At 49.2% G+C, this 26,882-nt stretch overlaps 1 protein-coding gene and 1 long non-coding RNA gene across 2 annotated transcripts in view; one reads left to right on the plus strand and one right to left on the minus strand.

The window, feature by feature from the left end:
• Positions 1–1,536: 1,536 nt before the first annotated feature.
• On the minus strand, positions 1,537–25,744 carry LOC129146102 (uncharacterized). Its single transcript, XR_008552578.1, has 3 exons — positions 25,675–25,744; positions 24,935–25,139; positions 1,537–1,767 (listed from the first exon to the last, which is right to left on the minus strand). It is a non-coding gene; the product is annotated as an uncharacterized LOC129146102 (long non-coding RNA).
• Positions 17,839–26,882, plus strand: part of MYH14 (myosin heavy chain 14) — an 83,297-nt gene continuing 74,253 nt past the window's right edge. Inside the window, exon 1 of the mRNA XM_054697311.1 lies at positions 17,839–17,852. The gene's annotated coding sequence lies outside the window, so the exon portion shown is untranslated. The remainder of the gene's footprint in view (positions 17,853–26,882) is intronic.

Below are 26,882 nucleotides of genomic sequence, written 5' to 3' on the forward strand. Positions count from 1 at the left end.
TGCGCACCTGTGTGCCCAACCCTCTATGCCGCCGGATATAGAACTGGGGCAGAGACAGCCTCTTCTCATCCAGATTTGTTCAACAAGTGCTGTAGACATATGAATGTCAAGGGAGCACCTACTGTGTGCCAAGCACAGGAGATAGACTAGGTAAGATGAACACAGTCCTCCTGGTGGAATTCAATCTAGCAGGGGTGGAGAGAAATGTCAGTCTCGGTAAACTTCAGTATATACAGATAGTCAGGCGTCCCTTAAGTGGCCATGTTCTGAGTAATGCCTCGCTGGGTGATTCCCTCCTGGTGAGAACAGCATGCAGTGTAATTACAGGCACCGAGGTGGGCAGCCTCCCACACTCCTGGCTTGCATGGTGCAGCCTGTTGGGGCCACAGACCTGTATGTGGAAAGTTCTGGGAAGCAAAGAAACAGTGGGATATGATGAGAGGTCCCGGCAGGCTTGAGCCAGGCGAGAAGGGGGATGTGGTTCCCACCGGGCACGTACCAGGTGCTTAGTAGGTAAAGAAATGCCGGACTATCTGTTCTTCCAAAGGAGGGAAATTCTGATATATGCTACCATATGGATGAACCCTGAGGTCATTATGTTAAATTAAACAAGCCAGTCACAAAAAGACAAGTACTGTATGATTCCATTTACAAGCAGTATCTAGAGTACCTAGGGTAGTTGAAACTACTCTCAGAATACTTCACACAGGTTTGATGAGCTCAAGCATATTCAGACTTTCCTAAATGCCTAACGCTACTCTGCTTCATATCACCTCCTCCAAGAAGTCCTCCCAGATTGCCCCCATTGTAAAAGCATGTCTTCCTTTGTTAGTCTTTGTTTTAGGGATTGGCAAACACTCTCTGTAAAGGGTCGGGTTGTAACTATTCAAACTTCTGTGACACACAGTTCTCCACAGCTGTTGTAGCAGGAAAGCAACCCTAGATAATATGGAAATGAATGCACATTGCTGTGTTCCAATGAACTTACTTACGGACAGTGAAATTTGAATTTCATGCAATTTTCATATGACAAACTATTATTCTTCTTTTGACTTTTTTCAACCATCTAGGAATGTAAAAACCATTCTTAGTTTGAAGATACTATCATTAACTTCAACTCATTTATCCTGCCGGTTTCCAACACAGCACTAATTAAGATGGACAATAATTCTTTATTTTTATTTATTTATTTAAGATTTTATTTTTTTTTTTTTTTTTTTTAAAGATTTATTTATTTATTTGTACATACAAGCACTGGGTACAGTCAGAAGCACGGGAGGGTGAGAGAATTCACCAGACCCAGAGCGGGGAGCAGAGCAGGCAGAAGGACCGAAATACACTGCTGAGGGGAACAGCGGGCGGCAGGAGGGGTCTGCGCGCCATGTGGGACCCTCCTCTGGTGGCCGTGGCCGGGGAGCAGCTGGGATCGAACTGGCGCTGCAGAGGCTGTGGGCAGCTTCGCAACCCAGCGCTCAACCACTGCGCCACCGGGGAGGCCCTATTTTTATTTATTTATTAAAGATTTTATTTTTTTATTTATACAAGAACTGGGGTACAGGTCAGAAGCACAGGAGGGTGAGAGGATTCACCAGAAACAGAGCAGGGAGCAGAACAGGCAGACTGATGAAATACACTGCTGAGGGGAGAAACGGGGAGACAGGAGAGGTCTGCGAGGTCTGCTGCGCCATGTGGGTCAGCTCCTTGGCCGGCCGGGAATCAAACCCATGCTGGAGAGGCTGCGGACAGCTTCACAGTGCTGCGCTCAACCTGTTGTGCCAACCAGGGAGACCAAAAATTCTTTTTTAAAAATCTCTCCCCATACCATCCCAAAACCTCTTGAAGCCAGGAACCAGGTGTGTTGCTCACCACTATGTTCTGTTTAACCTCCTTGTGCCTCAGGAAACCTCCAGTTTCCTCATCTATAGTTAGGAAAGGACGTGGCATACAGGAGAGAGGTACTCAATGAATATCTGTCAAGTGAAAAAAGTCAGTATCTCTTTCTGAGCCTCAGTTTCCTTCTCAGTAAAATGGGGATAATAACATAATGACCTTCTCCCAAAGGTAAGATGGGCACAAGCCACTGTTTGCACTAACTGTTCTGCAAGCTGGGCATCATGTGTGGTGAGACAGGGAACTGAACTTTTCCTTTTATTTGTAATTTATTTAAAGTGAAAAATTTGGGCCTCCCTGGTGGGATAAAAGTCTCAGTGCTATCACCCTATCACTACAATGGCCTGAGTTAGCCAGGGAGCCACCCACGTGGTACGGCAGACCTCTCCTGTCTTCCCACTGCTCCCCTCAGCAGTGGATTTCAGTCAGTCTGCCTGTTCTGTTCCCCACTCTGTCTCTGGTGAATCCTCTCACACACACACACACCCCATCTCCTCTGGCCCATATCTCAGTTCTTGTATGCAGAAATAAATAAATAAATCTTTTTTTTAAAACCTGAAAAATTTAATGAATTTTTAAAAAAGAATCAAAATGTGAACCCTTGACTCAGTTACTGGGTACGCTTTAAAGGTGATTGGATTAGTGTGAGTTCCTGAATGTGATTCTCCAGCTCTAAGTCTTATGAAATCTAAACAAAGATCAAGTATTTCAGGGAAATGTTAGTGTCTGAATTGATACAAGTGGCGCTGAGCATTTCGAAGACTTAGTACCAAATAAGTATAGTACGGGGCCTCCCTGGTGGCGCAGGTGGCTGAGCGCCGCAGTGTGAAGCTGTCTGTAGCCTCTTCAGCATGGGTTCGATCCCGGCCAGCCGGCGAGAATCCCAAACGGCCCAGCAGACCTCTCCTGTCTCCCCTGCTGCTCCCCTCAGCAGTGTATTTCGCCAGTCTGCCTGTTCTGTTCCCTGCTCTGTTTCTGCTGAATCCTCTCACCCTCCCACGCATCTGGCCTGTACCCCAGTTCTTGTACAAATAAATAAATCTTTTAAAAAAAAAGTATAGTACGGAAGTAATTATTTTAAGTAACTATTGTGTGTTGAAATGATATTATTTTGGATATATAGTTAAATAACACTATTAATATTACCTGTCTCTTCTTATTTTTAAAATGTGACTAATGGAAAGTTTGAAATTAGATCTGGGGCTCCCATTATATTTCGATTGGATGTTGCTGCTGCTTTAGTACACAGCTCAATTCAGATCGTCTGATTTAATTACACAGGATTTAATTACGGGGGAAGTAGTCTGATTCCCTTAGGTTGCAATGGCGCCGTTAGGCCACAAGAGGGCGATCGCGCCCGAGTGAAATTCTGCCTGCTTTTCTAAGCTACAGCCAACCTTGGCGTCCCACCTGCCACTCCAGAAAAGCCACTCATCACAGTAGCTCAGGCCGTGGAGAGCCTACTTCGAGACAGGAACTCAGGTAGAAACTTGTGGGACCTTCTCCTCTTCCCTAAGCAGACATTGTAGGAGCTTTTGTTTGTCTAAGAAGTGTCAGAAAACAAAGAAATGTTACAGAAAACAAAGGTGGACAAACAAAGGTTGCACATTCCTCTGAGTCTAAGCCCCAAAGCTGGGCCCAGGTGTGAAGCTGCAAGAATCCGGAAGAAGAACCGGTTTTCTTTCTCTAATCCCTGAGCCTCTCTGAAATGTTATCTGGTAAACCGTCCTGAAATGAAGTCTGCGCAGCTCACACAGCAGCTAGCGTCCCAGCAGGTGCAGGGCGAATCAGGCCCTGGGTGTCCAGGGCGGAGAATTCAGCAGGCGCAGGAAGGCACATGCTCGATTGTCTGCAAAGCAGTGTTAACATCAAATCTCCCCCAGTTGAACAAAGACTTTATTAGATCATCAAAGTGAGGATTTGCGCCGGGAAGCAGCCTGACAGATTGTACCTGTGAGAACTGTTCCAATAAATACAAGTTTGAGTTGAGTTTCTAGAAGCAGAAACAGTGAGTCATGGAAACTACAAATGTAATTATTCTTTTTTTTTTTTTTTAATTTATTAATTCAAGCACTAGGTACAGTCAGAAGCGCAGGAGGGTGAGAGAATTCACCAGAGCCAGGGCAAAGAACAGAACAGGCAGACTGACGAAGCACACTGCTGAGGGGAGCAGCGGGTAGCAGGAGAGGTCTGTGCACCATGTGGGACCCTCGCCAGTGGCCGGGGATCGAACCAGCGCTGCAGAGGCTGCAGCCCAGTGCTCAACCACTGCGCCACCAGGAGAGGCCCCCAAATGCAATTATTCTTGACAGTTCTAAGTTGTCTTGACCTAAAGGTGTCTGATGAGAGGAAAGCCGTGTAGGATTTCATCTCTCCCTTTCTCAGGGGTGCCCTGAGAACCGCAGAGGCTGGGGACTGGCTGTTAAATTTTTATCTGCTCCTGGGTCACCAAGAGGGAGCGTGGGGTGAAAAGGCTGGCTTTACCTGCACCCGATTTTGTAGGCCTGTTTCAGACTTCAAGTCTCTGCAGATGGCTCTGCTCTCTTGCCTGTGAGATCTGGGGGAGGCCTGGGGGTGAGAGGGTTCCCCAGAAAATTTTACATGTTTGCAGTGGCAAAATGAATCTCAGTGGAAAAAAAAAATAAGGGTGATATCGACAACCCAGTACTGTTGAGGTCAATTTAAAATGTACGCATCAGGGCCTCCCTGGTGGTGCAAGGGGCTAAGATGCAACCTATGAAGCTATCCCCCGCCAGGGAGCTAACCCATATGGCGCAGCAGACCTCTCCTGTCTCCCAGGTGCTCCCCTCCGCAGTGTATTTCAGTCAGTCTGCCTATTCTGTTCCCCTCTCGGTCTCTGGTGAATCCTCTCTCCCCCCGCACCTCTGGCCTGTACCCCAGTTCTTGTCTGCATAAATAAATAAATCTTAAAAAAAAATTCCCCTTTCTCCTATAAGTGAAATCATCTGATATATTTATACAAGCACTGGGTACAGTCAGAAGCGCGGGAGGGTGAGAGAATTCACCAGAGCCAGAGTAGGGAACAGAACAGGCAGACTGACGAAATACACTGCTGAGGGGAGCAGCAGGTGGCAGGAGAGGTCTCCGCGCCATGTGGGACCCTCACCTGGGGGCCGGGGATCGAACTGGCGCTGCAGAGGCTGCGGGGCAGCTTCGCAGCCCAGGGCTCAACCACTGCGCCACCAGGGGAGGCCCTCATCTGATATTTTAAAAAATAAATAAATAAAATGTATGCATCACACACAAAAATACCCGATGTGTAGAACACTGACAAGCCAAGGAAGACCCAGTAATCATGACAACAGTGTTACTGTCAGGGCAGGAAAAGAGAGGGGATGGTGAGGACAAAGGTGGAGGTGTGAAAAAGAAACCCATAAAACTAGCTCAGGCTGTCAGAGCAACCCCCCACCCCCACCCCCTTCCGCAGCGCCCTCATCTGTAAAAGGAGAGCATGTGAGGATTGCTCAGATGCTGTGGTGGTGAGAAGGGACTGGGGTGACATAGTTAAAGTCCTTGGCACAGGCGTTATCCCACAAAGGGGAGCTGGCAGAGCAACAGGGTGGTCCCCAGGAAAGGGGGAGGTTCCCTGCCCCACCCAAGGGAGGGTGGAGCTGAGCAGGAAGAGGAGAAGCTGCAGAAGAGACTGAGGAAGGAAGCAGGATGGAGCCAGGAGACCTGGAGGAGGCGCGTGGAGCCTAGAGACACGTGAAGAAACTGCGCTTGTCTTTTGGTCGTGGACGGGGTGACACAGATGTGGGTGAGACCCGTGGGGAGGTGACAGTGGCAGCTTTTATCTTGATGTTGATTTTGCTCTTTTCCTTCCGGGCTTGTCTGGTTGTTTCTGGCCCTTTTCTGTGGGTCCCTACTGGAAGGTGCTTTAGACTTGGGGCAGGCTTTGGGGCCTTGCTCTGGGCCAATCCCATTTGGATGGACTTTTACCCACGAGGGGACGGGTAACTCTGGATGCTTCATTTAGAAACTAGACTCTTTGCCTTACCTGTGTTGTGTCCTAGTTTAATTAAAGTTCCTTCCCATTAAAGTCTCCTATGTTTTGTGTTGATGTGGCGGATGGCAGAACCCATGTAGAATAGGCAGGTTTGCGGGGTTTTGGGCTGCCCCTCTCCCTGTCCTATAACAGCAGGAGCAGGAGAGGAGCCCTGTGTGGCCCACTCAGAAATTCAGCCCTCATGCTTCTGGCACCTTTAGCCTCAGCCTCCTTCCTGGTCTCCTCCCTGCTTCCTGTCACTCCCCACCTCCAGCCCATTCCCTGCAGAGCCCCTGCCCCTCCCTTGTTCAGAGTCCTTCCAGAGCTTCCTGGTGGCCCCAGGACAGAATCCAGCCTGCCATGGGAGACAGCAGGGCTTGGCATTGGCCAGACTCTCCAGGGTATACCTGGCATCACCTTTACTGTGACACTCGAACACTGGGGGAGAACCTGATTGACATCTCAGTGCCCTTGTCCACGCAGACCCCTCCTTCTCCACCTGCCCAGTGAACTCAATTCCATGCTGTAGTCACAGCCTGGCATGTGCCCTTTGACCCAGAAACTCCAAATCTAGGAATTTAGTCTTAAGATAATACTCATACCTGCGTTCAAAGAGCTGCACACATCTCACAGCCAAGGGCAAAATAACCCCAGGGTTCATGGGGAGGGTGAGTCAGATAAATCCCTCGGGGCTGCTAAATAGATGAATGTGACAGAGACACACCCTGACAGATGGAATCCTCTTCAAGAAGAGAAAAATGAAGGTGCAAATGGGGTACCCTGTGCTCTTCCCCTCCCCCCTTGCTGTGTGACCTAAGGAAAATGCCTCATCTCTCTGAATCTCCATTTCCTCATCTACAAAATGGGAAATCCATACTTCCAACGGTTGCACTGAGGATTAAATGGGGACAAACACGCACACACACGCACACACACACCCCCCCCCACATATATGGCATAAAATGAGCATTCAGAAAATGTTTGCTTTTAATATCAGGGAAGATATGGAAAATTCTGTACAGGGCCAAATAGTCCATTTTATTGGTTTTGAAGGACTCATAGTTTCTGTGTCAAAGTCTCAACTCAGCTATTTTACCAGAAAAGTGGTCACAGTGCATCAATGAATGATGCATTTTATTGGAATGAAAACTTTATTGGAGCACATTCCTGCATTAGACGTCAAAGAGGTTTAGCTGTTTATTAATCCAGGCTTTTTGTGCCCTTCAACCTCTGAATGCTTCTTTCTATAGTCCTTATCAGACTGCACTGTAAAATCAGTTTCTTTTTCAATCTTCAGCTCTCCGACCACCCGTGATATCAGTTTCTCTTTCGATATTAAACCCTCCCATCACCAGTCCTGAAAGAGCTTCCCTAGGGCAGGAGCCTGGTCTGAGCTACATGGGGCTCCACAATCCAGTCTCCATACATGTTCCAGGAGCACAGAAGAAATATTCCTTGAATTCCTTCACTCATTCGTTCACTCACTCATTCCCAGGGTTGGCACGTGTACCTGGTGTATGTCAGGCACCATTGTAGACACTGAGACACTGTGACCAGCACAGACACAAACCCTGAGCTCATGTTCTAAAGGGGGAGATGAGCTATAAACAAACAGGTTAAAAGGACAATCACTCGATGCCTGGTGACAGGGGTGTGTCTTTAGGCTATTTCATGGTTGTGCACACACCATGGGGTGTGATGACACACACCTAGATGGTACAGCCGCCCACATACCTTGCTCAGGGTCCTATGGGAGACCCTGAAAGTGACGTCTGACTGTATGACCCAAAGATGATCTTGTGCACTGAAGAACACTAAGCAGGGAGGACAGGAGGTGACAGGGAGGGGGTGCTCATTTCTGTGGTTCTGCTAGGGTTTCTTTGAGAAGGTGAGGTCTGGAAGGAGATGAGGGAGTCATGGGAGCTGCAAGTGCAAAAGGCTGGGTTGGAGGGTGGGGGGGTACCTTGCATTTTTTTAAAAACATGTATTTTTTTATTATGCATACAGGAACTGGGGTACAGGCCATAGGTGTAGAGGGGGGGTGTGTGCATGAGAGGATTCATCAGAGACAGAGTGGGAAACAGAACAGGCAGATCTACTGAAACACACTGCTGAGGGGAGCAGCGGGGAGACAGGAGAGGTCTGCTACGCCATGTGGGTTGCTCCCTGGCCGGGGATCGAACTTGCGCTGCAGAGGCTGCGGATAGCTTCATAGGTTGTGTCTTAATGCCTTATGCCACCAGGGAGGCCCTGCCTGGCAATTTTTGAGAAATAAAAAGACCAGTGTGATGGCAGCTAAGAGCATGGGGGACAGTAGAAGACTTCACAGGGTCAGAGGGGTCATGGGGCGGATGACAGAGCTGATGGTGCATGGTGATCACTCACTTTTATTATTTATTTATTTTTAAAAAGATTTATTTATTTATGTGTACAAGAACTGGGGTACAGGCCAGAGCTGTGGGGGGGTGAGAGGAGTCACCAGAGACAGAGTGGGGAGCAAAACAGGCGGATCTACTGAAATCCACTGCTGAGGGGAGCAGCGGGGAGACAGGAGAGGTCTGCTGTGCCATGTGGGTAGCTCCCTGGCCAGGGGTCGAACTCATGTGGCAGTGGCTAGAGATAGCTCAGTAGTGCTGTGTCTTCAACTCCTGCTGCACCAGAGAGGCCCAAGATCACTCATTTTGAATCTGATTGAGGGGAGAGTGAGTGGAGAGACACTAGTCTGCTCAGGTTGCCCTAACAAAATACTACAGAGAAAGAAACAGGAGTTCCTCTCTCATAGCCTGGGGGCCAGAAGCCCAAGATCAAGTGTCAGCAGATTCATTCCCCATGAGGGCTCTTCCCAGCTTGCAGACACCACCTTCTCCCTCATTCCTAGGGTGGATGGAGCATGAGCTCTGGTCTGTCCCCCTCTCCAAGGAGGAACCAGCCCCGTCAAGAGGCTCCATTCTCATGATCTCACCTCCTAACACCAGCACATTGAGGGTCAGGGCTCAGAAGATGAATTTGGGAGGGACACGCTTAGTCCATAATGGAGTCTGGGGCAGAGGGGGGTGAGATCTGGCAGGTTTTCACAAGGTCCTCCGGCTGCTGGGTGGCGTCAGGCTGTGCAGAGACCAAGGGCAGGACAGAGAGCTGGGGAGGAGGGATGAGAAGGGTGAGAGGGTGATGGAATCTGGGACCAGGGTGCTCACAAGTGGGTATCGAGGGGGGAGGGAACTGGGCCCCATGTTGAAGGTGGAGACTATGGAATCTGCTGACAAGTTGATGCGAAATGTGAGAGAAACCAAAGGATCCCAGAAGACAGGAGGGGTAGGGCGGGAAGGGTGTGGTGGGCTGAATTATAAGCCCCCCCCACCCTAGATTCCAGGTCCTAATCCCCAATCTGTATGTGCCCTTACATGGTAAGAGGGACTTGGCAGCGCTGATTGAATTAAGGACCTTGGCATTTGTGACAACATGGAATAACCCTCAGGGCATGAAGCTAAGCGAAAGAAGTCTGACAGAGACAGATAAATACCGAATGATCTCACTTATATGTGGAATTTAAAAGGAAAACAAAAACAATGAGCTCACAGATATGAGGACAGATTGGTGCTTGCCAGGGGTTGGGGGTGAGGAAACAGGTGAAGGGGTTAAAAGGAACAGAACTCCCAGGGATTAAGTCAACACTGCACGGGTGCCAAACAGCACAGTGTTTGAAAGCTGCCAAGAGAGCAAAGCTTCAAAGTTCTCACCCCAAGAAAACAGCCATGTGAGTGGGCACTGGAGGGTGTTCCCAGCCCCGGGAGCGCTCACGGTGCGTGGAGACACTGAACCCTCACACTGCACTTCTGCATGGAATGTGACATCACTTGTCAATCATACCTCAATTTCAAAACTTCCTTAATTTCTTTTTTTAAAGATTTATTTATTTATGCATATAAGAACTGGGGTACAGGGCAGAGGTGCGGGGCGGTGAAAGGATTCACCAGAGACAGAGTGGGGAGCAGAACAGGCAGACTGACTGACTGAAATACACTGCTGAGGGGCAGCTGCTGTGCCATGTGGGTCACTCCCTGGCCAGAGATCGAACTCAGGCCATAGATAGCAGTGATAGGGAGATAGTGCTGAGACTTAACCCCTAGGCCACCAGGGAGGCCACCGCATTCTTAGCATTTTACTGGACAGTGTGGTTCTAGAGAAAGATAGAGTTGGGGCAAAAGGAGCAGGAAGAACTTCTATTTAGTTTATCAGGCACACAACAGATGCTCACAGGCCTATTTATTGGATGAATGATGAATGAATGAATGAACACATGAATGAGTGAGTGAACGCATTAGCAAAGCAGCCAGCACGTGTTTGTCCTTTGGAGACAAGAGTAAAGTGTCAGGGCCTCCCTGGGGGCTTGAGGGGTTAAGTCTCAGCACTGTGAAGCTGTCCGTAGCCACTGAAGCATGAGTTCAAGTTCGCTCTGTGGCCTTGGGCAGGAACCATCACTGTCTTGGGCCTCAGGCTCATGGCCTCCCTGGAGAGTGCAGAAGATAATCTGGGCAGATGAAAGCCCTGTTTATAATTATCTGAGCCTGGAAACTAGTTTTGTTTTCCATGTAAACACAAAATATTTCCTGTTCAGTCTGAGCTGACACCAACTGTTCCCGTGGTATGACTGTCAGTTCGATTGAGAAGCTTGTATTCCGTTGTGCTGGGACCATCAGCAGGAGCTGATCACCATTTTGGAAAACCCCCACCTCTGACATAAAGTCCATGTGACTTGTGAGTTGATAATTCACATCACCAAGTCACCAAGCTTTCCAGCTGCTGCTGTTATGGCAGGTGCATTGCCCATGCCCGGCCACTTCCCAATGTTGCCTAGGTCTGAGGTCCCCAAACTTAATGAGCACCTAGTTCCTTTAGGGTGCTGTTCACATGCAGATTCTGATTGACAAGGTCTGGGGTGGGACCGAGATTCTAAATTTCTTTAAGCTTCCAGGACTGAGTCACACTTCAGGAGTGAGGATGCTGGGGCCTGACCATTCTGCTGTGTGGGTGTGTCTGGTGAGACCCAGCAGTACCCCTGCCGGGCATGACAAATGTCCTAGTCCTCTCAGGCTGCTAGCAAAATGGGTTAGGGTTAGGGTGCAGCCTGGGTGGCCTAAAGACAGCAGGTATTATCTCTCAACACTCTGGAGGCCAAAATCCAGAGAGCAGGGTGTCAACAGTGGCAGGTGAGGCCCCTTTTCCGGGCTGCAGATTTCTGGTGTGTGCGCACAAGGCAGAAGGTGTAACAGAGCTCTGTGGTACATCCTTTGTGAGGGCACTAATCCCACTCATGAAGGCTTCACCTCAGTGACCTAAGAACCCCACCTCCTAATACTATCACCTTGGGATTAAGATCTCAACAAGTGCATTGAAAAACATTCAGACCAAAGGACCTCCCTGGTGGCACAAGGGGTTAAGCACAGCACTATGAAGCTATCCCCAGCCAGGGAGCTACCCACATGGCGCAGCAGACCTCTCCTGTCTCCCCGCTGCTCCCCTCAACAGTGTATTTCAGTCAGTCTGCCTGTTCTGTTCCCCCACTCCGTCTCTGGTGAATCCTCTCACCCCCTCCTCTCACCTCTGGCCTGTACCCCAGCTCCTGTATGCATAAACAAATCTTTAAAAAAAGGAGGGACCCTGGCACACTCAATACCAGTGTGCACATATGTTACCCCATATTCACATAGTGATACAGGGTTTGTCAAACCACAGCCTGGAAATAACATACAGTCACTGTCGGATGCTTGTGGTTTTTAAGATTTTTGTGGTTTTAAAAAAATCTTCTAAAAGAAAAAAAAAGATTGTGACAAGTGATCATATGTGGTCTACAAAACCTAAAATATTTACTGTCTGACGCTTTACAGAAATAAGTACTAGGATGTTCTTAGCAGCCCTCTGCTAATAACCCCAAGCTAGAAACTACACAAACACCCATTCACGGTCAGAAGAATGAATAGATACTGTTATATTTGTATAATGGAATGTCATCTGGCAGGGATTGACAGACTTTCTCTGTGAAGAGCCGGAGAGAAAATGTTTTCGGTTTCTGGGGGCCAGGCCTGCAAGGCTGCCATTGCAGGGCACACACACACAGCGACCGTAAGTGGATGGGAGAAGCTGTGTTCCAATAAAACTTTATTTATACAAACAGGCAAGGGGTGGGTCAGGCCCTCAGCTTGTCCTTTATCAGACCAGCCGTTCAACAAGGAAGAGAACACCTCCCAGCACAGAGCCCGGGCCTACTGTGCTCTGTGGATGGCGGGCGGGCAGGCTGCCCATGGCTTTTACATGAAATGTGAGAACAAGAGAATGAATCTATGATGGCAGAAGTGAGGATGGTGGTGACCCTTGGAAGAAGGGGTACAAAGAGGGCTTGCTGGGGCAGCTGGGGTTTCTGCTTTTTCATCTGGCTTCCTGGGTGTGCTGTCATCATTAGCTGGGTTGTACACTTAGGAACTGAGTCTCTTTTGTGTACATGTTTTCTAAATAAAGCTGGCAGGGGCGTTGGCTGTGGCAGTCTGAGACCTGTTCCAGTAACTCAAGCACATGGCTGGGGGGCGGGGGCACCCCCTCCACTTCTCGCTGGCATTGGTATCTGACCATTTTTCAGCCTCACAGCTGCTGGGGCTTCTCAGTGCTGCTGATCAAATGAATTCGACATGGAAAAATTCTCAGATTCTTAGGAGAAACACGCCTCTGGGGCTCTACCCCCTTTTTATCTCACCATTTTCAAACAAGGAAATGAACAAGGGGGGGAATAATTAAACACTTCTGAGATGCCAAGGGAGATGTCCTAAATGCCAGGCACTGAAATTCGCACTGGCTGCTCACGGGAGTCTTGACCATACCCCGTCTCCCGGCCGTGGCCTCCTTCCCAGGCCCCTGCCCCACCACTCCCTGAACCCCTCTCAGATTTGCTTTCACCTTAGAGTGTATTATGGGTTGAAGTGTGTGCCCTCATATACAAAAGGGTGTGTTGATGTCCTAACCCCGGGTACGTCGGAATTATCGCCTTATTTGGAAGCAGGATCACAGCAGACGAAGTTAGTTAAGATGAGCTCAGACTGTGGCAGGGTCCGTAATCCACAGGGCTGGCATCCTTCTAAAGAGTATCATGTGGAGGGCCTCCCTGGGTGCAAGGGGTTAAGCATTGCACTATGAAGCAAGCTGTGGCCTCTGCAGCACGAGTTCGATCCCAGGCCAGCCAGGGAGAAACCCACATGGCGCAGCAGACCTCTCCTGGCTCGCCCGCTGCTCCCCTCAACAGTGTATTTCAGTCAGTCTGCCTGTTCTGTTCCCCGCTCTGTCTCTAGTGAATCTTCTTATCCCCCGCATCTCTGGCCTGCTCCCAGCTCTCGTATGCATACATAAATAAATCTTAGGGGGAAAAAAGGAGTATCATGTGGAAACACAGATAAACAGAGGCCCAGAGAGATGGAGACGGGGAGGTCAGCTGGAAGCAAGACCACCAAAGAGCGCCGCAGCCCTGGTCAGGGGCCGGCCAAGGGGTGTTCAATCCCACAGATTTCAGAGGCTGCAGGGTCCTGCGGATACCTTGGTCTCAGGCTCTGTCCCCAGGACTGGGAGCTCAGTGCCCCGCTTTATCAACAGCAGGAGCGCATGGCACACTGCAGAGAGAGCTCCCTCCGGGGGAGGGGGGGGGGCGGCCTTAGGTGGTATAGAGGCTTGAAGAATTAATGCTTTGTGTGATTTGGCAAAAAAAGAAGTTGACCAGAGTGCCTTTCTCTCCTGCGCCTCCTATTTTTCTGGAGATAAACACATGGCAGATGACACAGCCAAGAAAGTACCTGGCACTCAATGAATACTCATTAGGAGGTAGTTACGTGTGTATTTTTTTAAGTGTAATGAGTGCTTACAAAGTGCGAGATAATTAATATGGATCATTGGCTTTTCTCATCTTCACCTCTCCTTTCTTCCTTCCTTTCCACACCCCCCCATGGGAAGGTAGTTGTTTGGCACCACAAACATCTGTGTAGTCATAGGAGGGGTTGTCACTCCTGCAGAGATGAGTTGGTTTCCCTGCAGCTTCTAGAATTTTCTGCAATGACAACAATGTTGCATGACTGTGCCACCAATACAGCAGCCATCAGCCTCGTGTGTCTATTGTGTCCTGGAAATGTGGCTAGCGGGATGGAGGGACTGAATTTGCAATCTTACTGAATTAGAATCTGTTTAAATTTAAATGATCTTGAGTGGTTAGTGGTTGCCATGTTGGTCACTAACATGATACAGTTCTAAAAGTAAGTGTACTCCCCAAGAAGTGTGAAAATTTGGGAACTCCCTGGTGGCAGAGGGGTTAAGTCTCAGCACTATGAAGCTGTCCACAGCCTCTGCAGCATGAGTTCAATCTGCGGCCAGGGAGCTACTCACATGGTGCAGCAGACCTCTCCTGTCTCCCTGCTGCTCCCCTCAGCAGTGTTTCAGTAGATCTGCCTGTTCTGCTCCCCACTCTGTCTCTGGGGAATCTTCTCACCCCCCTCACACCTCTTGTATGCATAAATAAACAAATCTTTTAAAAAAAAGTGTGAACATTCATCATGTTACCCCAAAAGGGAGAAAGCCTCAAGGACCTTAGAGATAGGCAGGGAAGGAAGAGGAGAGAGGGCGAAGGGCTGGGGAAGGGAGAAAAGAGAATAAAATGAGGGGCAAAAATGGGAATTTTCAACCTGGATGAAGGGTGTGTGAATTAAATTAATCAATGAATCCAAGGGGCACACATCCCTCCCAACTCTGAGTAAGACAAACAACCCAATTCAAACACGGGCAATGTGCTGCACGGACACTTCATGAAGGACGAATACAAACGGCCACTGAGCACATGGGAAATAAAGAGGCTCAGTATCATTAGTCATCAGGGAAGTTCTGAAACCAAGAGATCCAACGTGGCCACCACAACGGCAAATACTGAGGACGGACAGATGTCGATGGAGCGGTAGAGAAGCTAAAACTAAAACTGCAAAAGGGGGGCCTCCCTGGTGGCGCAGCGGGTTGAACGCAGCGCTGTGCATCTGTCCACATCCTCTTCAGCACCAGTTCGATCCCCAGCTGGCCAGGGAGCTGACCCACATGGCGCAGCAGACCTCTCCTGTCTCCCCTGCTGCTCCCCTCAGCAGTGTGTTTCAGTAAATCTGCCTGTTCTGCTCCCCACTCTGTCTCTGATGAATCCTCTCACGCCCGCACCTCTGGCCTGTACCCCAGTTCTTGTATAAAAAAATAAATCTTTAAAAAAAAAAACTGCAAAAGGGACACACAGGAATTCGCCCCGAAAGCCCCAGAAGGAACACAGCTCTGTTCACAATTTGATTTTAGCCTCCTAAGGCCCATATGGGGACATCTGACCCCCAGAAACAGAAAACATTTGTGCTGTTTCAAAGCCACCCAGCTTGTAGCAATGCATTGCGACAGCAGTGGCGAGGTTATAATCGCCAGTGGGGGGAAAGGTCCGCTATTTTCTTGCAAACTAAAGTTAAGCTTACTTATGACTCAGAAATTCCACGCTTAGGTTTTAATTCAAAAGAAATGAAAACACCCAAGATGGCTGGGACAAGAATATCACTGGTTGCCCTCCTCACAAAAGCCCCAAACTGGAAATACACCAGATGTGTCTCACCAGGAGAACTGGCCGCTCACTGCAGTGGAATAGTATGCAGCGATCAAGGGAGCAGACTGCTGATGCATGCAGTGACACGGGTGGCCATCAAGAGCATGAGGGGAAGCAGACACAAAAGATCACCTACTATAGCTTCTAGTTATCGAAACAGTCTAGAACAGACAAAACTAACCCATGGTGATGAAAGAGTGTAGCTGCCTGGGCTGGGGCTGGCGACCGACGGGAGGAACCCTGAGGTCACTCTCCGGGGTATGGCAACGTCCTCTATTTTTTGCTTAGTTGGGTCTAAATTTATCAAAACGCTTCAGTGGTATGCTGAGTACTGTGCAGTTCATCGTCTGCAAATTTCCTCCCCCTCTCCAAAGTGAGCCATAAAAAATAACAAACACTGGCTAACGATGTGTGTGATGGAGTGATTAGGCCTGAAGTACTGATGTTTACAAACGTTCCCAATGAACGTGCAAGCCTCGGGCTTTCTCAATTTGGCGTCATTGACATTTGGGGTCAGACCATTCTTTGTGGGGCCGGGCTGCCTGCCTGGTGGACATTAGATGTGTGCCTACACCCCTTCCGAGCCTGGGACCATAAACAAAAAGTCTGTTTCAGGCATTGCCTGATAGGCCCCCGGTTCGGAATTGGGGCTCTTGAGAGAAAGATGCACTTGCAATAAAATAAATACAGAGAGGGCCTCCCTGGTGGCACAAGGGGTTAAGACGCAACCTAAGAAGCTATCTGCAGCCACTGCAGCATGAGTTTGATCCCGGCCGGTCAGGGAGCTCCCCACATGGCGCAGCAGACCTCTCCTGTCTCCCCTCAGCAGTGTATTTCGGTCTGTCTGCCTATTCTGCTCCCCACTCTGTCTCGGGTGAATCCTCTCACCCCCCACACCTCTGGCCAGTACCCAGTTCTTGTATGCATAAATAAATCTTTAAAAAATAGTAAATAAAAGCAAAATAAATATAGAGAAATTGTAAAATCTAGCCCTTGGCCACTCCTGGCTTCGTCGGATACTTTCCCCCAACACTGCTACTCGCTGGAGATGTTTCAGAGTAAGAGCAGGGAACAATGCCCACCCCCTACGCTCCAGCTGTCCTGCTCACCAGTGTCCAGCTTCCAGAAAAACAATGGCCCTGTGTTCAAAGCAGGCAGATAGTGGGACGGGCGTCTTTCCGACTTCCTGGTGTAACAGCAGACCACTGCGGATAATTGCGGTCCCGATCCATGACAGATAGTGGCAAATTAATGGGGATGCATTCATGGTACGGAATTTCGTGCATTATTTGGGCTTTAATTTTATTTATTTTTAAAGATTTATTTATTTATTTATTTATACATGCACTGGGTACAGTCAGAAGCGCGGGAGGGTGAGAGAATTCACCAGAGCCAGAGCGGAGAGCAGAGCAGGCAGAAGGACCGAAGTACACTGCTGAGGGGAGCAGCGGGCGGCAGGAGAGGTCTGCGCGCCATGTGGGACCCTCACCTGGTGGCCGGGGAGCAGCTGGGGATCGAACCGGCGCTGCAGAGGCTGCAGGCAGCTTCACAACCCAGCGCTCAACCGCTGCGCCACCAGGGAGGCCCTGGGCTTTAATTTTAATAAGATTCGGATGTATCAACAGCAAGTTTTTTAAGGACCTGTGCTTGGATGCAGGGGAAAGTACCAGCCAACTGGTACTTTTCAGAGATGGTGCTTCTGTCCTGCACCCAAATCAAAACACAAAACTGTCTCAAGAAAGGGTGAATTGCACCCAGTCTAGAAAAATGCATAAGACTGGTGCATGTAAACTATCCTGCAATCGACCTGACCATTCTGAGGAGTCTGTCGGTTTTATTAGATGCCAAAGGATCCAGACAGAGGGAAGGATTCTTTGGGGGAGGTGTGCGGTGCCCCTCGGTGCCCCCTGCTGCCTTGTGAAGAGGGGAAGGCAGGACCTTCGAAGGAGAGGGTGCTGCAAGGCTCAGAGATGGATCCTAGACAGGTGAGCTAAACAGGAGGTGGCCGCAAGGTATAGGCAGGGGAGTGGTGCAGGAGGAGGAGACAGGAGGTGTGCTGAAACCAGATTGGGACTCAGCGTAAATAGCTTCTACCCAGTCACTAGGCGCATAGGCTGTTATCGTAAACAGCCTGCCATATATTCGTTAATTATATACCTGCCTTATCTGCCCTCCCAGGCCGTGCGCCATTCAGGTGGGCAGACGGCGCCGGAGGTCCGAAGCACACCAGCCACTATGCCAGAATCGGGGGAACCCAAGGCGAGTCAACCTTGGTCCTCGAGGAGTTCCAGACTCAGCCTGAGGGACAGACAGGTGAGCAGGTGGTGCCCATACCAGGGAAGAGGCTATATTGGAGGAGCTAGGGGTGCTTGCAGCACTTCCTACTAGAAATCAAGGAAGTCTTCCTGAGGGAGGAGACATGGGGTGGGGGCAGTCTATCCTACTATCCCAAGGCCAATCTCAAAAATAATAGTGATTTTAATAATGGTATCACTAACAGCTTTTATTTGTTGAGTGTTTTCAGTGTGCTCAAATCATTGTGGTAAGCGCAGGATTAAAGTTCTGGCTGGAAAAAGATGGAGGGCTGGGAGGCCTTTGGAGAGCTGATACACCAGGCCATGTTCTTTGCAGAGGGTGGAGTTAGGCGCTCAGAGTTGTGTCTCTCTGTTCTCATCTCTCTACCCTTTGTCCACATCCCTACTTTGCTTTCTTTTTTCTTCTTGCCTTTAATCCCTCAGCCTGGCTCCTTTTCTTCCCCAGCACCCATGGACAAAGCAGAACACATCTGACATGCATGCATTCTCCATGGGGGTCACCCAGCAGAACAGAGTGTTGCTTCGTATAACCATATCTTCTAAATCCATAGGAAAGATAGGCAATAATCCTTACACTCAGTATTTGAGGGTGTCTCCTTGTTCTCTGATTTATTAGTTCTAGAACACCAGGGGCAGAGTCCATTCCCGTTTCCATACCCAGCCCCCCAGTACCGGACCCACTCATCCATGTTAGTGGCCTAATGCTTCCACTCCCACCCCTCATGCTGCCTTGGACGTTCTGGGTGTGGTCAGGGAACACTAACCGCACCTCCCTGTGGGTTCCTACTTGCAAATGTACTGCAAGTTATGTACATAGCTGATGTCAGACTATTCTACCCAGTCATCTAAGGTAGCTCTGAGGCCCTAGCTGCATTTTTCAAGGTCGAGAAAGCTGGAGAGGGAAGAGCCAGTACAGACAGCTCAGAAAGTCCAGAGTATGTCCTGGCATCCGGAGATTATAGGCACACCTCTCTGAGGAATGGAGCCTCTCACAGGATAATAAATCCTTGGTGGGACTGGTTTCCTTTTCATTTTCTTTCTTGAAAAGGAAAATAGCACTGCTGTGGTTTGGTGACATCTATTGAAAGCTCAACTGCTTTTATATACTCATACTCCTTAATCCAGCTATATTCCTATGTGGAAGTAGGAAGAATGTTCTCTGGATTGTTATTTGTAAAAGTGAAAAATGGAAAATCACTAAGTGCTCCATTAATAGGGCAGGGGTCAGAGGTATCACAGTCATGCACTGCATAATGATGTTTGGTCAATGACAGACCACAAACACAGTGGCACTTGTATCTGGAAGAAGTGAAGCAGGGTCTACCATAATGAGACTTGATGACACGGGCACAATGACAGCACTGCCTAACAATGCATTTTTCAGAAAATACCCTCATTGTTAAGCAATGCATGACTGCATAGACTGACTGGAATACTATGCAGGTGTGGAAAAGATGGAGATAATTTCAATGTGGAAGCAAAGAAAGTTCCTCAAGACATATGGTTAACTAAGAAAAACAAATTGCAGTTAAAAACACCGAATATGATTCTGTTTCTTAAACACCAGATATCATAAGGAAGTTTTTTCAGTAGTTCATTAAAAAGTCCCTTTTTTTAATGAAAGAGACTTTCATTTATTTATTTTTATTTATTTATGCATACAAGAACTGGGGTATAGACCAGAGATGTGAAGGGTGAGAGGATTCATCAGAGACAGAATGGGGAGCAGAACAGGCAGATCTACTGAAACACACTGCTGAGGGAAGCAGCGGGTGAGACAGGAGAGGTCTGCTGCGCCATGTAGGTCACCTCCCTGGCGGGGGATCAAACTCAGGCAGCAGCAGTGATAGCACAGAGACTTAACCCCTAGAACACCAAGGAGGCCCCAGTAATTCATCTTTTTATATAAGAGCTTGATAAATTTTTCAGTAAAGTCTCAAATATGAAATTTTTTCAATGTTGAGCATAATACAGTCTCATCATGACTTCTCCACTCTGCTCTTGTGCTGTGAAGCAGCACAGACCATACATGAACCAATGGGTATGGCTGTGTGCCAATAAAACTTTATTGACAAACACAGGCAGTGGGCCAGATATTACTGGAGCCTGTCCTTTGCTGACCCCTGACGTAAATAAATAGTAACTATTTTGGAAGATTCCACACCAAAATATTATCAGGAGTACAGCTGGTTGGAGAAGTGAGAAATGAGGTACTGGTCAAAGGAACTATTACCCTCTTGTTTGACCTTTCTCCACCTTTTATAATTAAAATTGTGTTAATTTGAGAAGAAATTCATATTTTAATAAATAGCTTTGGGGGCCTTCCCCCCTCCACTTTCTGATGATAAGGTAACTGTTGCTTTAGAAAATGCCCGTGGCATATACAAATAAGGAAGAAGTAAAAGTTCCCCATCCAACCAGGTGGAGCAGAATCTGGAGCAGAATTCCTAAAAGGTTTTCTGTCACAGATATTTACAGAGCACTTACTGTGTGCAAGGAACTGTCCTAGGTGCTGGAGAGAGAGGGTGCTGTCCCACCCTCTACAGGGCTGATAGTCTGTGATCCAAGAGACAGATGATAAATAACAAGCACAGCAAAGAAGTAAATGATATAAGATGAGAAAAGGTTACAAATGCTGTGGAAAGACACAAACAAGGGAGCAAAAGAAGGGGAGAGGGATGCCTTGGGGCTAGCTGTGATATGAAACAGGGCAGTCAGAGTTCTCGTTGCCAAGGTAACATTTAAGCCAAGAATGGAATGGGGAGGAGGAGGTGAGTCTTGGAGATGCCTGGGAGGAAGAGCTTTTTAGGCAGAAGGGAGACCAGCCTGTGCAAAGGTCCTGAGGTGGGAGCATGCTGGGTATGTTCAGGAACAGTGAGGAGGGTGGTGAGGCTGCAGCAGTGAGTGAGGGGGAGAGGGAGGGAGGTGAGGTCAAGGTGGGGACGTAGGGGGCCATAACCTGCAGGGTCTTGCATTTTCAGTGGCAATTTTGTGTGTATTTGGAATGAGATGGGAGACACAGGAGAGCTGTTGAGGAGGGATGTAAGTGTAGCACTGGGGGTGGCAACAAGGGATCAGGATCTGAGACTCTTTGAGGGTCAAGTTGACAATACTGGCTGATGGACTGGAGGCCCATCAATCAGCAGGAGGTGAGGAGAAAAAAGAAAGCATAGATGAAGCATGTTTTGGTCCAAGTCTGATCAAGAACCACCTGCCACCTGATCACCTGGGAACTTGTCAAAATGCAGATTCCCAGACCTTCCCTATGTCTATGCAGTTGACACTTCCGGGTGGGTCCAAGCACCTGCCCAGGTGAAAACTGAGCACTACGGATCCCGAGGTGACCATGATAGGCCTCTGGGGACCTCTCAGAAGTAAAGCACTGATGATTGAGAGATTCCCCTGCTGGAATCTTAGCTGGGGTGTGTGACCTGGGGCGACACCCTAAATTCTCCCAGCTATGATTTCTCCATCTGTGATAGGGACTATCGACAGTTCTTTCTTCCTAGGGCTTATACATCCGAATGAGTCCGGGTACATAGAGCCAGCAGAGGGCAACTATAATTAGCACTGTCTCCCAGAGAGGATGAGGGCTAGGTAGCAGAGCAATGTGGTCGTCGATAAGCCGTGGCTTCCTGCAGACTCTGGCACACATGGCTCGATGTTGGGGAGCGCAGGGACCAGATGTTAAGTTAGAGCCTGTTCTCACCACCCAGAGCTCCTTCAGATGAGCTCATCACAATCCCAGTGTGACTGGAGCATCAGTAGGAGACTGTGGTGGGGCACAGCATGGGGGCAAAGTGAGGCCAGGGAGCTCTCTACACACTCAGTGCAGAGGTGGCCTTGGGGAGTGGGGTTTCCTGGGAGTAGAGCAGGGGGAGGGAGTAACAAGCAGGAGACACAGCAAGTGCAAAGGTATGGATGCATGAAAGGCTGTTTATCAATCTGTCCGTTGTCTATCCATCCATCCATCGTCCACCCATCCTTCCTTCCACAAACCCATCCATCTATCATCCATCCATCTATTAGTTTGTCCATCTATCCATCCACCTGTCACTCCACCCATTTATGTATTGGTTAATTCTTCCATCCTTCTGCCCACTTGTTTTATTTTTTTTAAAAGATTTATTTATGCAGGCAAGAACTGGGGTACAGGCTAGAGGTTTGAGGGGTGAGAGGATTCACCAGAGACAGCGTGGGGAACAGAACAGGCAGAGTGACTGAAATACACTGCTGAGGGAAACAGCGGGCGAGACAGGAAAGGTCTTATGCGCCATGTAGGTTGCTCCCTGGCTGGGAATCGAACTCGTGCTGCAGAGGCTGCGGATAGCTTCATAGTGCTGTGCATCAGCGAGGCCCCCCCCCTCACTTGCTTATTCATTATCCATCCACTCCATCCATTCACCCATCATCTCTTCCCTCATTCACCCCTTTGTTTACCTACTCACCATTAATTCCATCAATTTAACATTCACTTATTTTTTACCTATATCAACTGTTCTTCCAGTCCAAATGCCACATGCTCAGAAAGACTTCCCCTGGCCCCCCATTTTAAAAAAGATTTATTTATTCATGCATTCAATAACTGGTATAGGCCAGAGGTGTGGGGGGTGAGAGGACCCACCAGAGACAGAGTGGGGAACAGAACAGGCAGACTGGCTGAAATACACTGCTGAGGGGAGCAGTGGGTGAGGCAGGAGAGGTCTGCAGCACCATGTGGGTAACTCCCTGGCAGGGAATCGAACTCATGTTGCAGTGGCTGCAAAGAGTTTCATAGATTGTGTCTTAACCCCTTGCTCCACCAGGGAGGCCCCTGTCCCCCCCTTTATAAAAGGAAAACCCAGTTATCTCTAACCTCCGTTACTTTTTTTCTTCCTAACACTTATTGCAAGTTGCACTATGCTCTATGATTATGTTTTCACTTGTCCAGGCTGTGTCTGCCTCCAGTATGCATTCATTGCTTTGGCAAGTATTACTTGCTGAGTACCCACTGTGCACCAGGCTCTGCTGTAGACACTGGGGAAACAGCAGGGGACAAGACAGACACAGATCCCCACCTGACATTCTAGTTGGGGGCATCAGACAATAAACAATAAACGTATTAAGTGAATCATTGGCAACTGGAGGATGATGAGAGCTGGCAAAGGAAAAGTCAGAGCAGGCTGAGGGGTATCAGGAATCTAGGGAAAAGGGTACTCAGAAAAAGCTTCAGAGGAGGTGATATTTGAGCAAAGACTGGAAGGAGATGAGGGGGCATGTGACTATCTAGGGGAAGAGTATTGTAGTAGCAAGAATGGCATGTGCAAAGGTCCTGAGGCAGGACCGAGTCTGCTGTGTTTGAGAAGCATTAAGGAGGCCAGGGGGCCTAGAGCAGAGTAAGCAAGGGGGAGATGATGGGAAGAGAGAGAAGCGAGGGCAAATGAGGCCAGGGAAGATAGGACTTTGCTTTAACTCTGAGGGAGACCAAAGCCAGGGATGGACACTGCCTGCCATACAGTTTTGTAAGGGCTGGGATTATTTTTGTTTCCCAGGTTTTGTCAGCATTCAGATCAGGGGTCTGCAAGCTATGGCACCGGGTCAAACTATGCTATTCCTATTTGTGCAAATAACATTGTATTGAAACGCCACAGCAGCCATTCACTACCATAACGTCTGTGACTGCTTTCCTGCTACTGGAGTGGAGCATTCAGTGCAGGGACCCTCTGGCCTGCAAAGCTGAGAACATTTCCTATCTAGCCTTTTAAAGAAACATTTGCTGATTCCTGGTCTAAAACAGTATCTAGTAGGCACTCGGTACATATTTATTTATTTATTTATTTTTAAAGATTTATTTATTTATTCAAGCACTGGGTATAGTCAGAAGCGCGGGAGGGTGAGAGAATTCACCAGAGCCAGAGCGGGGAGCACAGCAGGCAGAAGGACCAAAGTACACTGCTGAGGGGAGCAGCGGGGGGCAGGAGAGGTCCGCGCGCCATGCGGGACCCTCCTCCAGTGGCCGGAGAGCAGCCGGGGATCGAACCGGCACTGCACAGGCTGCAGGCAGCCTCGCAACCCAGTGCTCAACCGCTGCGCCATCAGGGAGGCCCTCGGTACATATTTATGGCCACAGAGCTGAGTCCATCACTCACCCGTACCCCACAGACGGCCACTGGCTTGCTTTTCCTGGAGTCAGCCCCAGTGCCAAGCCGCATGCAGAATGGTGCCCAGTGGCCAAAAATAAAATACGGGCCTCATTCAAATCTCTGCCACAGGGAGAAGGTCCAGGTAGCAGAAGAGTCAGGACCTGCAGTGAAACTTAGTGTGCTCTTGCTTCCTCTTTTATTCTCTGTTCAGACTTAGGCCCCTTAAGTCCTCACTGGACACAGGAGCTCCTACCCCAACTTTTTCCTTGCTCAAAAATTTCCCAACACTCACAGTCTTCTTGCCTCTCCTTTCTGCTCCAACATTTTATTTTGTACGGTAATGTAGCTCCCTGCTGACTCGTCCCTGCACCTGCGCCACCCATTACACAGATTCTGCATAATCAGGTAGTTATGAATTAATGATGAGGAAAATCCTGGGCTGAAGAAAAGAAGGCATGGCAGGCAGGTCTTGACCAGCAAGGGGATGAGTCTGGGGCTTTATCCTGAAGACCCTCATGGCACGCTTGGATGGTGGATAGGCGGAGGGCTCTGAGGTGGGGGCAGAGGGCTTTTTTGGATTTGGCTTTCTAGATCTAGCCATTGTTCGGGTACATAGAGCGGTCTGCATGCCAAAGTCTTGGAAGCCTGCTGCCTGGTTTCATATCCCAGCTGGGATGCTTCCAGCTGTGCAAACTGGATGGAGCCCTCAATGCAAAGTGGGTCTAAAACTAGAACCTCTCACTTAAGAGTTACCAGGAGGACTATGGGATTTAATAGATATAGGGAGAGAGCAGGGCTTAGCACATATGAAGCAGTTGATATATATCAGCCAATTATTAAAGTGCTCAGCATAGGCATCCAGTTCATGGTACACTCTCAGCAAAAGGAAGTGCATTACATCATTTGGTGATGTCACCAATATCCCGTTAACAGCAGAATTAATGAAGTCGCTACTAACCTGGGTGACATGATGCCGGTCGGGAATGATGACATCACTGGTTGCCAGGTAGATTGAAGGTGGTCTGGGATTGGTGACGTCACCAGTTACCAGGCAGATTATGGCCCCCGCTTTCCTTCCTGCTGCAGGTTCTGTGGTGTCCCAGCCCACGCTCTTTCCTGGCGCTCTCGGGCGTGGGACCGTCATCTCAACCCCAGCTTTCTGTCTGTCAAATGGGGATAATAAAAATACCAATTATTGAGAGAATCCAGTGAGTTCAGGATACAAGACACATAGCGACCAGCACAGGTGGGGGTGCTTCCAAGGAATTCGCTCGGTGGGAGTGGTGGGGCCCGTGGGCTGCGTCCTGGTGAAGGGCATCGACCCCGAGGTTCTGGCCCACTGGAAGCTCTGCCACCACCAGCAGCAGCCAGGAGCCCCTGGGCACGCAGCTGGTCGAGGAAGTCGGGTAACTAGTGCCAACCTCTCAGGCATGAGGATGCGCTGACAGGTGCAGACGGTTAGGCCTCAAACGCAAGCCGCCTGTTCACTGCGGTACCCTGGTGTTACAGGACAGCCCCAAAGGGAAACGGGGTGGCCTGGGTGGGAGTCCTCACCGCGCGCTCAAAGCAAAACTCAGGACAAGACCCGAGGGCAGGCACACAGAGAAAGGTAAATAAAAGGCTTATTTCCGAGGGGATGGAAGAGGGGAGCACGCAGAGAGAGCAATATAAAGAGCTAAGTTGGTGAATACGTCCTACCTGTCACGCGTCTGAGCGGCGACCCCGGCGCGCGCTGAGGGCAGGCAGGTCCGGGCCGGCAGGTCCACTGTGTCCGGCCTTGACCAAGTATGGCCGCTTAGCTCCGCCCTGAGTTCCCAGCAACCCCCACGCCAAGAAGTCAAGCGTCGCGGCAGGTCTCTGGCATTATGGGAGTTGTAGTCCTCGGCGCTTGGCATCTTTGGCATGTAGGTGGAATGGAGTGTGTAAAACATCAGTGGGCGGAGTTCATTCAGGACGTACTGTTCCCCCGATATAATGACATTGCCAACCTCATAGCCTGGCTTGAGGATGCACTCATAGGTGCAGTCAGGCCTCATAAATGTGAGCTGTTTATCACTGCTCCCCCTTCATGGGATCAGGTTGCCCATTTTTGAGGAAGTGGGCAGTGGCCACCTCCAGGTAGCTCTCTGACCCCACCGCAGTTGATCACCCCGTCTGGGGTCTCAGTGTACATCTGGAAGATGGGGATGCAGCTCAGAGATCAATGATGTGGGGTCTGCCCGCAAGCTAGCCATGGACGCAGGTGATGTCATTTTGGAGAGGTGTTGGTTTCAGAGAATGGGGCCCTCCGGTTACCCCCGAGAAGAGTGTCCCAGAAATCCCCTTTCAGCAGCACATGGCGAATTTCCCCACGAAGCAAACACGTTTAGTTATATCCAAAAGGGAAGGTGCATTATATTAAAAAGGAAAGGAAGGCCTCCCCTGGTGTTGCAGCGGTTGAGCGCTGGGCTGAGAAGCTGCCCGTAGCGTCTGCAGCGCCAGTTCGATGCCCGGCCACCGTAGAGGGTCCCACATGGCGCAACAGACCTCTCCTGCCGCGCCGCTGCTCCCCTCAGCAGCGTAGTTCTTTGTCAGTCTGCCTGTTCTGTTCCTGGCTCTGGCTCTGGTGAATTCTCTCACCCTCCCGTGCTTCTGACTGTACCCAGTGCTTGTATAAACAAATAAGTAAATCTTTAAAAGAAATAAAAAGGAAAGGAAAGGAAAGGAAAGGTCACGAGCAGAGACACAGGAGGGCAGGAGAGCTGCCTCTGGGCAGGGCAGAGATTGCACTGATACAGTCTTCTTTTTGGGAGGGTCCATTCCTTTGTGGAATTGTGAACTAATTGTGAACTACTGTTAAATTAACTACTTCTAGGGTGTGGCTAGGTTGTTTTATAGAACCAGGGATTCTCTACAATGGCCTCCAC

Source organism: Talpa occidentalis, unplaced genomic scaffold (assembly GCF_014898055.3).
Source record: "Talpa occidentalis isolate TD23 unplaced genomic scaffold, MPIMG_talOcc4v2.1 talOcc4.17, whole genome shotgun sequence".
Lineage (NCBI taxonomy): Eukaryota > Metazoa > Chordata > Mammalia > Eulipotyphla > Talpidae > Talpa > Talpa occidentalis.